Source organism: Elephantulus edwardii, unplaced genomic scaffold (genome assembly GCF_000299155.1).
Source record: "Elephantulus edwardii isolate Elephantulus edwardi_28Jun2011 unplaced genomic scaffold, EleEdw1.0 scaffold00041, whole genome shotgun sequence".
Taxonomy (NCBI): domain Eukaryota; kingdom Metazoa; phylum Chordata; class Mammalia; order Macroscelidea; family Macroscelididae; genus Elephantulus; species Elephantulus edwardii.
The window spans coordinates 4,327,418-4,340,011 of NW_006399791.1; positions in this window are offsets into that span (position 1 = coordinate 4,327,418).

Sequence of the window (12,594 nt, forward strand, 5' to 3'; positions counted from 1 at the left end):
TTATTTACACTAAAAGACTTCCTTAAGAATGTAAAAAAGACTACCTATAAGCTAGGAAAAATATTTGTCAATTACACATCTGACAAGGGACTAATTGCTAAAATTTATAGAAATAGCCACCAGTTCCTGATCTTGAAACATTACCCTTCTATAGTAATGAAGACTTTAAGCTGTATTTAGAAGAGGCTGTTTGGAACAAGGAATGTCATTACTGACGTCAGATGGATCTTGGCTGAAAGCAGAGAATACCAGAAATATATTACCTTGTGTTTTCTTGATGATGCAAAAGTATTCAACTGTGTGAATCCTAATAAATTGTGGATAACATTGAGAAGAATGGGACTTCAGAGCACTTAATTGTGCTCTTGTGGAACCCATACATATACCAAGAAGTAGTCATTCACAGAATAAGGAGATGTTCCTTATTTAAAATCAGGAAAAGTCTGCATCCAGTCTGTATCCTTTCACCATGCCTATTTAATCTGTGTGTAGGGCAAATAATCAAAGAAGCTGGCATGTAGCATTGGGATGGGAGGAAGACTCATCAACAATTTACAATATGCAGATGACAGTCTTGTTTGCTGAAAGTGAAAAGGATTTGAAGTACCTACTGAAGAATATAAAAGACTAGTGTGTTAAATATGTATTATATTTCAATATCAAAAACAAAAAAATAATCATGATGAACAAAGAAAATATTAAAGTTGTAAAAGATTTCACTACTTTGATCCACACACAATCAATGTTCATGGAAGCAGCAGTCAAGAACTCAAAATAAGCCAAAAGACACATGAAGAAATCTTCAAAATCACTGACAAGGAGAGAGATGCAAATCAAAACAATGAGATACCATCACACCCAGTAGCAAAGTTTAACAGGACAGCAAGCAACGTTGAAGAGGATATGGAGAGATTAGAATTCTCATGCACTACGGATGAGATTGTACAATGACACAACCACGCTGGAAGGCAGTCTGGTATTTTCTCAAAAAGCAGAACATAGAAATCCTATATGACCCTATTAGTATGGATTGAAAGTCAACATAAAAAAGGCAAAGATTCTCACCACTGGGCCAATTGGCAGCACCATGATAGATGGAGAAGAGATTGAGGTGGTTAACAATTACAGCTTGCTCAGCTCCACAATCAACACCGTTGGTACCAGCAGTCAGGAAAGCAAAAGACAAAATGCATTGGGAAAATCTGCTGTCAAGGACCTCTCCAGAGGTTGTATGTGTCAGTCCAGAGTCAAGGATGTGCCTAATCCAGGCCATAGTCTTCCTAATTACTTGTTTTGCTTCAGAGAGCTGGACAATGACTAAGGATAACAGAAGAATAGATGCCTTTGATTTGTGGTGCTGGAGAAAAGTCTTGAATATACTATGGACTGCCAACTCAACAAATCCGTCTGTCTTAGAGAAGGTGAAACCAAGTTTCTCCTTGGAGGCTAGGATTTTGAAGTTCCATTGCGCATACTTTGGACGTGTGACCAGGAGAAACTGGTCCTTGGAGAAGGACATCATGCTTGGAAGGGTGGAGGGACAGCGGAGGAGAGGAAGACCCCAGATAAGATGAACTGATACAGTATCTGGGTTAATGGGAATTGGTTTTTCCGAATCAGTGAGATTGGCTCAGGACAGGGAAGGATTGAAAGCTGTTATGCATAGGGTCGCTATATGTCATGGGCAACTCAAGGCACATAACAACAATGGCATATATTGTTGTGTTTGTTTGGGTTTTTAAATTTATTTAAACCACTTGTTTAGAGTCAACAAGACCTTGTGGAGGGCCTTTGTATTTAAAAGTCGATTGTTGAGATTCTATCACATCAATGCTCTGGAGAGCAGCAAGAAGAAGGAGGAGCTGTTCAAACAGCTGGAAGATCTGAAAGTGGAGCTTTCCCAGCTGCGCATCGCCAGTGACAAGGCTTCTAAGCTCTCCAAAATCCGAGTTGTCCGAAAATCCATTGCCCGTGTCCTGACTCTTATTAACCAGACTCAGGAGAACCTCAGAAAATACTATAAGGGCAAGAAGTACAAACCCCTGGATCTGTGGCCCAAGAAAACCCGTGCCATGCGCCAAAGGCTAAACAAGCATGAAAGCATGAGGAGAACCTGAACACCAAGAAGCAGCAGTGAAAAGAGTGCCTGTACCCACTGCAGAAATATGCAGTCAAGGCCCGAACTTCTTAAATAAATAAAACACAAAACTAAAAAAAAAAAAAGTCGATTGTTTACTATATTTTGGAGGAACAATGTTCTAAGTGGTAGAGCACTCTTCTGTGAATTTACTGTACTGAGGTTGCTGTGATGCTGAACCTTGTGCCACTGGAGTGTCAAATGTCATAATGGTCATAATGGTTACCCACGGTGGACAGTGTTTGGTGAAGCTTCCAGTTTAGGACTGGTTTGGAAGCAGGAGTGGCATACAGTTCCTAAACAACATGCCTCTGGAAACTCTATGAACTTTGATACTTGACGATAGTTATAGAAAGGCTACAGGTCTTCTATGTATAGTGTTGCTATGAGTAGTGTTTGTTTCAATGGCAACCAACAACAACAATATACTACGAGAAATATATCCCAAGGAAATTAGAACTGAGATGTGGAAATATATACACCTATGTTCATAGCAGCATTATTCACAATAGCAAGTAAATGAAAATAGCCCAAATGAGTATCAGCAAACGAATTGGTTGAGAAATTGTGGTACATCCACACAATGGAATACTATGCAGGAGTAAGAAACAACAATTTCTTAAAATACTATGTGGTTGTTGTTGTGTATTGTAGAGTCGGAACCGACCCACAGCTTCAGAGTGTTTTCAGAGGCAATTAATCTCATGGGAGAAGACTGTCCATCTTCCACCCATGGAACAGCTAGTGGCCTCAGTGTTCCTTTGGGAATGCAGTGCAGTTTCTTGTCAGTAGGCCACCAGAACATAGAAAAGTCCATAGAGCATTAAGCTGAGTGAAATAACTCAGTCTCATAAGGACAAATACTGCCTAAGACCATTATTGTAAAAACAGATGGATAACTAAGTAAGATGTGTACTAACGTTAAAAAAAAGGAAGGAAGGAAGAAAGGGGGAAGTGGGGGGGAGCAGAAAAGGAAGGATGTAAATCACTAGGACAGCAAAGGTTAGTGGCCAGATTTTGGGGGGTGAAGGAATAGGAAAGATTCAACAGGGACTTGAAAAGATGGGGTAATAATAGGTATAGAACAATAGTGGTTGACTATATAAAATTCATGTATGGATGATTGTATAAAACACAATGTACATGCATGAAACCCAATGTATATGAATTATTGTGTGCAAAATACTACTACTACTGTGTGTGTTCTTGGAACAAGAGGCAGTCATCGAAACAGAGCAGGGAGACACTGGATGGTTCAAAATCAAGAAGGGGGTCCATCAGGAATGTATTTTGTCTCCATACCCTTTCAGTCTGTATGCAGAACAGATCATCCGAGATGTTGGACTGTATGAGGAGGAATGTGGCATCAGGATTGGTGCAAGAGTCATGAACAACCTGCATTATGCCGATGACAAAACCCTGCCTGCTGAAACTGAGGAGGACCTGAAGCACTTGCTGCAGAAGGTCAAGGACTGCAGCCTTCAATACAGATTGAAGCTCAACATCAAGAAAACAAAGATTCTCACCACTGGGTCAACTGGCAGCATCAGTATGGATGGTGAAGAGATTGAGATAGTTAACAGTTTTAGTTTGCTTGGCTCCACAGTCAACACTCTTGGTAGCAGCAGCCAGGAAAAAAAAAAACTAATTGCATTGGGAAAGTCAGCTGTGAGGGACCTCTCAAGAGTACTGAAGAGCAATAACGTCAGACTGGAGACTAAGGTGTGCCTGATTTGGGTTATAGTCTTCACAATTACGTGCTATGCATCAGAGAGTTGGAGAGTAAATAGGGATGATAGAAAGAGAATTGATGCCTTCGAACTGTGGTGCTGGAGAAGAGTGTTGAATATACCATGGATTGCTAGGAGAATAAACAGGTTTGTCCTGGAGAGGGTGAAGCTGGAATGCTTCTTAAAGTCAAGGGTTCTGAAGCTTTGTCTGACATACTTTGGGCATGTTGCAAGGAGGGTCTGGTCCTTGGAGAGGGGCATCATGTTTGGGAGAGTGGAGGGGCGGCACAGGAGAGGAAGACCCTCAATGAGATGGATCGATTCTGTGTTTGGGGTGGTGGGAAAGAATGTGTCAGAAAAGGTGAGGCTGGCACAGGATAGAGCAGCATTTTGGCTCTTGTACATAGGGTCGCTAAGAGTCACAAGTGACTCGACGACACATAACAACAACAACAACAGTGTGTGTTGTTTATTGTATACCTTAGAGTTGGAACGGATCCATAGCTGACCCTCTGGCAGGTTTTCAGAGGCAGTTAATCACAGAGGAGGAGACTGCACATCCTTAGTGGGTTTGAACTGTGTGCCTTTGGGGTTGCAGCGCAGCTTCTTGCCACTAGGCCACCAGAGCTTACTGTTAGAAGAGAAAAAAGAAATCAAGGAAAAGGGGAGGGTCAGGCAAAGCCAGGTAGACCTACAATGAGATGGACTGTAGAGCAAGCTGCACAGTAGAGATTGTGAGGACAGTGCAGACCTGAGCAGGGTTTTATTCTGTTGTACATGAGTCATAGTTTTTAGGTGCCTGGACAGCACTTTGAAACAAGAGGCTACTGGTTCAAGTCCAACCAACAGAAGGCCAAAGGACGACAAACTAGGTGCAGGATCCTCAAGCAAAAAGCTATCTGAACATCCATATACTAGATGCAGCCACACCAAGAGAAACTACCTTCGTATGGATGGCTACTGATAGCAGAGCTCATCACATTATCCCAAATCTCATCATCAGGGTAATGACTGTGTCATAATTAGAAAACTAAGGCAACTTAACATGTGGTCTTAATTCTCGCAAGCACTATTTTAAGAATTTATGGGATCGAATTGATAGCAGTAATTTGAAATATGAGATAGGAATAATGGGGTGGGGGACAGGTAATGAGTTTATGTTCATGAAAGAGGATCAACTCAGAAAAGCAGTGTGAGAATCCGTGCACATGGTAAAGAATGCAATTAACGTCACGAAATGGTTTGTGTAGAAACTGTTGAACTCATGTATGTTTTGCTATGCATATCCTCAACATCAGCAACAAAATAAGAGAAAGAAAAGCACATGAAGGAATGAGTACTATTGACCTAACACCCTCTTAAGCAGCATATGTTGGAACAACATTATTAAAGACAGTACACAAGTTTCCAGTTCTTCAAGCCTTTATTATGGTCTATCTTAAACTCTTTTTCTCCAAGTATCAATAAGCTAACCAGTATCGTTCCTCACCCATTGAAGGAGTAAGCAAGTTCAGTGGAATCAGCCTTTGGCTCTGTGCTCCAAGCCAGCAGAATTCCCAGAGCCTGGAACAATTGTTCCTTCTGTCCCCAAGAACCAAGTGGTTTAAACAGTATCTTCAAAAACTATTAATGTGATGCTGGGGTCATTATTGGGGTGGTTTCTTCTTCTCTAAGGAACTCTGATTATTTCATGCATTATGTGTTATGGTAGTAACATAAAGGTCAGTGGTAGACTGGGAAACAAGATTTGATAATGACATATCTGATAAGGAACTCATACCAAAAATTTATAGAATACTCTAGCACCTCAACAATAAAAAGGAAAACAACCCAATTGCAAAACAGTCACAGGCTATGACCAGACACTTCACCAAAGAAGACATTCTGATGGCAAACAAACACATGAAGATATGTTCAAAATCGCTACCTCTCAGAAAGATATAAATAAAAACAACAATGAGACATCATCTTACCCCAGTAACAAAGCAAAGTTCAACAGAGCAGCAAACAACAAATGCTGGTGAGGTTGTGGAGACACTGGAACTCTTATTCACTGCTGGTGGGAGTGTAAAATGATCCAACCACTATGGAAGGTGTTTTGGTGCTTTCTCAAAAAGGTGGAAATAGAAATACCATTTGACCCAGCAATTCCACCACTAGGAATATACCCTAAAGAAACCAGAGCTGGCACCCAAACAGATATATGCACACCCATGTTTATTGTTTTATAATTCACAATAGCAAATAGATGGAATCAGTCCAAGCGCCCATCAACAAATGAGTGGATAGGAAACTATGGTATATTCATACAATGGAATACTATGCAGCACTGAAAAACAAAGAACTCATAAACTATTACACAACATGGGTGAACCTGGGGGACATTTTGCTGAATGAAGTATCTCAGTTACCAAAAGACAAATATTGCATATAATACTGTTATAAAATAGGACTGACATGAGGGTTGGGAGGAAACTAAGAAAAGTGGGGATAAACATATGAACATGGCATTGGAACAGATGAAGGTAAGAAATGTTTAAAAGGAATATGTAATTAGGCATTATTTGTATGACAACAGTCCAGAATAAGAGGTGTATAACAAAGTGGACTAGGGGACAGGTGGGAGGTGAGAGAGGAAATTATGCAACAATAAATTAATTTTTTAAGTAAACTTAGAGGTAAGGAGGAAAATATACAACAATGAATGAATGAATGAATGAATGAATGAATGAATGAAAATCCAGCTTTTCAGTAAACTTTCGTTAAAATCACAATTATACATACACGTAAATATAAATATATATATATAATCAGTAGGTTTGAATATGCCAGCTGTTCAGAGGGAGGGAGAAAGATGACAGTCTCCTGTACAGAAGGGTTATTACAATTTGGAATTGACTTGATAGTAGCATATTTTTGGAAGTCTGCTTTTCTACTGGATAGCCTGAGTATAGGTGTTGCCGGTAAAACTTCCCAATCTGGCCCTTCTGGCTGGCCCCTTTGTTACACACTCTCTCTCACATGTGCCCACTGCCAATCTAAGCCCATCCTGATTCTGTTGACACTACTTACATTTAGGTTGGTGGGGGTTCTCCATTTTACCACAAGCAGTATATTACACTTACTGTATTTAACTCCTAGTTGTTGTTGCTGTTGTTGTTGTTATGTGCCATCGAGTCGCTTGCGATTCATAGCTACCCTATGTACAACAGCCCTAAAAACTCTGCTCTGTCCTGTGCCAATCACACTGTCTCCGACACTCCCATCCCGATTATCCCAGTCACTGAATCAATCCACCTCATAGAGGGTGTTATATCTTATAATCTTTCTCTTTCAAGGAATATTTGATCAGTTCCCCTAGAACTATGTCAAAGAATAGTTTGAAAGAGATCTCTAATGGCAAAAGTAGTAGCACTAGGCTCTGACGCAAGGTCTCTGGAGTTTTATTTAAACATGGATATACTGTGGTTGGTGATCTGTTCCACAATCAGCTCCTGGCCTAGTTTTCACAGCTGATATTGAGTTTCTCCAGCGGTTCTTCCCACAGATGTACTCTATCTGATTCCTATGCATACCATCAGGTGAAATCCACGTGTATAGCCTGCTTTTAAAAACTGGGAAGGGTGTATGTTAGGGCTATATCCTGTCTCCATACCTTTTCAATCTTTATGCCAAACAGGTGATCTGGGAGGCTGGGCTCTATGAAGAGAAATGTGGCATCAGGTTTGGAGGAAGACTCATCAACAATCTGCATTATGCAGATGACACAACCTTGCTTGCTGAAACAGAAGAGGACCTGAAGTACTTGCTGTGGAAGGTCAGGGACTGCAGTCTTCAGTATGGATTGAGACTCAATATCAAGAGAACAAAGATTCTCACCACTGGGCCAATTGGCAGTGTCATAATGGATGGTGAAGAGATTGAGATTGTTCAAAGTTTTGGTTTGCTTGGATCCACAGTCAGCACTCTTGGCACCAGCAGCCAGGAAATTAAAAGATGTATTGCTATAGGAAAGTCTGCGGTTTAGAGACCTCTCTAAAGTGCTGAAGTGCAAAGATGTCACTCTGGAGACTAAGGTGCACCTGATACATACCATGGTCTTTGCAATCGCTATGCATCAGAGAGCTGGACAATGACTAGGGTTGATAGAAGGAGAATTGATGCCTTTGAGCTGTGGTGTTGGAGAAGAGTATTGAATATATCATGGACTGCTAGGAAAACAAACAGGTTTGTCCTAGAGAGGGCGAAACCGGGCTGCTCATTGGAGACAAGGATTCTGAAGTTTCATCTGACATACTTTGGACATGTTGCAAGGAGGGATCAGTCCTTGGAGAGGGACGTCATGCTTGGGAGGGTAGAGGGACAGAGCAGGAGAGGAAGACCGTCGAGATGGATTGATTCAGTGACTGGGTTAATGGGGGTAGGTGTGTCGGAGATGGTGAGATTGGCACAGGATAGGGCAGAGTTTAGGGCTGTTGTACATGGGGTAGCTATGAGTTTCAGGTGACTTGACGGCACATAACAACAACAATGTACTATTGTTGATTCCAACTTATAGTAACCTATATAACAGAGCAACATTATCTCATTGGGCTTCTCTGGCTGTAATCTTAACAGAATACACAGGTATACCTTGTTTTTTGCACTTTCTTGTGCTTCAAAGATACCACACTTTCTACAAACTGAAGGTTTTAGGCAACCCTACATTGAGCAAGACTACCTGTACATTTTCAACAGGATGTGCTCACGTCATGTTTCTGCATCACCTTTACATCACAATATAATATTTCAAGCTTTTCCATAATCCTATTTCATACTTGATAAACAGTAAAGTGTAAATTTAACTTTTATATGTACTAAGCAGCAACAACAACAAAATCCTGTGACTCATTTTATTGTGTAGTCTGGAACTAAATTTTCCACATCTCCAAATACACTTATTTACATCTATCACACACATGCATACACAGAGATACACATGGAACGTTGGTGGTTCAAGAGTTAAGGGCTTGGTTACTAACTGAATGATTGGCCATTTAAACCCATTCAGTGCATAGTGGCTCCACAGGACAAAGAAATAGGCCTGGAAAATCCATGAGGCTGTTCTACTCTATCACATGAAATCATTATGAGTAAAGGGTTCAGTTGGCAGCATATAACAAACGTGTGTATGTGTGTGTGTGTGTGCGTGCGCACGTGTGTGTGTGTACATAAACGATTACACACACACATATATATACTGTCATTGTTAGGAGCCAATGAGTTGATTTTGATTTATAACAACTCTATGAACAAGAGATCTGAATCCTCCCCTTTCTGGCACCATCCATACAACTTCTGGATATGCTCTTAGTTAATAATTATACATACTACATATATGACATATGATATATATCAGCACACATGGTAGCAGCAGTTAAGAAAATTGAAAGGCATGTTGCACTGAGAAAATCTGCTGTCAAGGAGCTCTCCTAAGTACTAAAGAGAAGTAATGTCAGTTTGAAGACTAAGACATGCCTGATTTAAACCACGATCTTTTCAGTTGCTTCTTTTACATCAGAAAGTCGACAATGAATAAGGATGACAGAAGAATAATTGATGCCATCAAACTGCGGTATTGGAAAAGAGTACTGAATATCCCATTGACTGAACAAATGAACAAATATGTCTGTCTTGAAGGAAATCTAGGTGTTCCTCAGAGACAAGGTAAAAATTTGTCTCAAATATTTGGGACATATCATCAGGAGGGGCCAGTCCTTAGAAAATGACATTATGCTAGTAAAGGAAGAGGGTCAGAGAAAGGAAGACCTTTAACAAGAAGTAATGACACAGTGACTGTAATAATAGGGTCGAGCATGACAGAGGTCATGAGGATGGCGCAGGATAGAGCAAGATATACATCTATTGTTTCTAGGGTCTCTCTAAGTTGTCGGCAATTTGAAGGCACCTAATATAATAGCAACTATTAAAGACAATGTTTTCCAACTCCATTTCCGTAGTTCTTTCTTCTCTGCTATGTTATAACCACCACCACCACCACAACCACCATTAAGACAATAGTATCTACTAGTCCACTTAATTTACTATGTGTCAGGCTCTATTTTAAGTGATTTATACATATTTCTTCATATATTTTGAAAGCAGGAGTGGCATCCACTTCCTAAACCATATGCCTCTGGAAACACTATGAACTTTGATAAATGATGACAGTTATAGAAATGTTTCAGGCCTTTTGTTCATAGGGTAGCTATGAGTCGTGCAACAATTTCATACATAATTACTACATTCTTTGGGAAGAAGAAGAGATTTTAGGAAACTGAAGCACATGGGATGGGTGAACATGAGGAGCAAGATTTGAAGGAACTCTTAGGCAGTGTGATACTAGGAAGTCAAATTAAGTTAGGAAATAGAAAAGTGAAAACAAGATTGGGTCAACAAAATGTGTGAAAGTATGTGAAGATGAGTACAAAAAATGGACCATGCAGCCAAGGGCAGGAGAAAACAGCTCACAAGGATCTGAAACTCAAAACTTAAAGTCATTCATTGCCTTTGAGTTGTAACTGACTCATAGGTGATCCTCTACTGGGCTGCCAAGACTGTAAATCTAAAAGGAGAAGACTGCTCATCTTCTCCCACAGAGTGGCTTGTGGATATGAACTGCCAGAGAGATCTTTGGGTTAGCAGCACAACTCATTATGGACCAGGCCACCAGAGTTCTCCCACAAGGATAGAGAAATCAAAAGTGATCAAAGAAAGTTGGTATCACCATTTGTGACTGGATCCCGTCCTGTTTCAGAAGTAAAATATGTTCTATTTTGAAAAAGCAAATAGTCCAGTTCTTAGGGCCACACTGACTAATATAAAATATAACAGACTCTTGGAACAGTCCCAGTGATATCTCTAAAGGGTAATTTATTATGTTAATATCTGAATAGAGAGCATTGTTCTGGAATAGTCACAGCAAAAATCCTCTAGGGAAAAGTGGAAGAACCAGTCTGAAAACACTGCAGAGAAGGCAGGGCTTCACCCCAGGTAGCAACGTGTTAACCAGGTAATGCCCATCCATCCATCCCGACTCAGCCAAGCATATTAGGACATCCCTGCTGACCAGCCAGAGGGAGCCATAAAATGATCACATGGGACTATGTTTCCAAGTCTGACTTGCTTAGGGCATGAAGGCCAGCACATGACCCTGTTCAGCATATAGTCCAGACAGAGCAGAAAGCTTGAGTTTGACATTCGTTGTCAGTTATTCTACTAGCTCCTTCTTGTATCAAGCTCAAATTTTTCCAGTCTATAAACTAGCCATACAACAACCGAATAACTCTCCCTTCATGCTGTCATGCTAATCCTCCACTTTGGGGAATGAGTTGTCCACACTTCCTGCCTCCACACTTTCACCTCCCACGCACAGCTCAAGCCTTTGCTCTGTGGTTTCTTCCCACCATCATTTCACTGAAACAGTTTCTAACAAGGTCACCGATGACTTTTTCAATCATTTGAAAGCAAAATATCAGATTCAACAGACCCAATCTTGTGCCTTATTTTATTTGACCTCACTATGCCATCTAATTATCTGGGTATTTCTTCTTTCTTGAAATTCTTTTAACTCGTGGCCCTACTGTACTCTTTCCCAATCTAATCTGTAATAACAAATACAGCCAACTTCTACTAACTACTTCATAGACACTGTTCTCATTTGACAGCGTCTCCTAGGCATCCTCACTCATGTTTACTGATACAGGACTCATCAGCACCTTTCACCTGGACAATCTCCTCTAGGTCATACATTTAAATGGTCATTAAATATATCACTCTAAATGTACCATGGAAATCTTAGGATATCCCCAAATACTCATAATTTTATCCCGAAACTTCCCTACTCTTTCTGGATTTCCTCACCATCTTGTTGCTAAGTCAGGAATCAGAGAATTCTTTTTGACTTTTCTCTCTTCCCACCTGTTTGTTCTCCTAGCAGTCCACGGTATAGTCAATCCTCTTTTCCAGCACTACAACTTAAAGGTATCAACTCTCCTTCTATCATCCCCAGTCATTGTCCAGCTTTCTGATGCATAGCAAGTAATTGCAAAGACTATGGCCTGGATCAGGCACCCCTTAGTCTCCATACGGAATCATTGCTCTTCAGTACTCAGGCAAGGTCCCGGACAGCGGAGAACAAACAGGTTCATCTGGAAGAGGGTGAAACCAGGTTGCTAGTTGGAGGCAAGATACTGAAGTTCCATTTGACATACTTTGGGCGTGTTGCAAGGAGGCACCAGTCCTTGGAGAGGGATATCATGCTTGAGAGAGTAGAGGGACAGCTCAAGAGAAGAAGAACCTAGATGAGATGGATTGACTTAGTGAGTTGGGTAATGGGGATGGGTGTGTCAGAGACAATGAGGTTGGCTCAGGATAGAGCTGGGTTCAGAGCTGTTGTACAAAGGGTCGCTATGCATGGCACTTAACAACAATTAACTCTTCTCACCCAATGAGTTGGAGAGTCTGTCTCAGCCCTTATCTCTCATCCACATGAGAGCCTCCCAACTGGGGCTCCAAGTCTGCAGCCCCCGCCCCCTCAAATGTGTCTCCATAAAGGCCACCAGAGTGGTAGGCCTAAGCTCCTTGTCCCTCTCCTGCTTAAAGGATTCCAACTGCCAACTGTTTCCATTTCATTTCTCCTCTACTTCTTTCTACCTTGTGCCCACAGAAAGGCCAGACCTTAGAGAG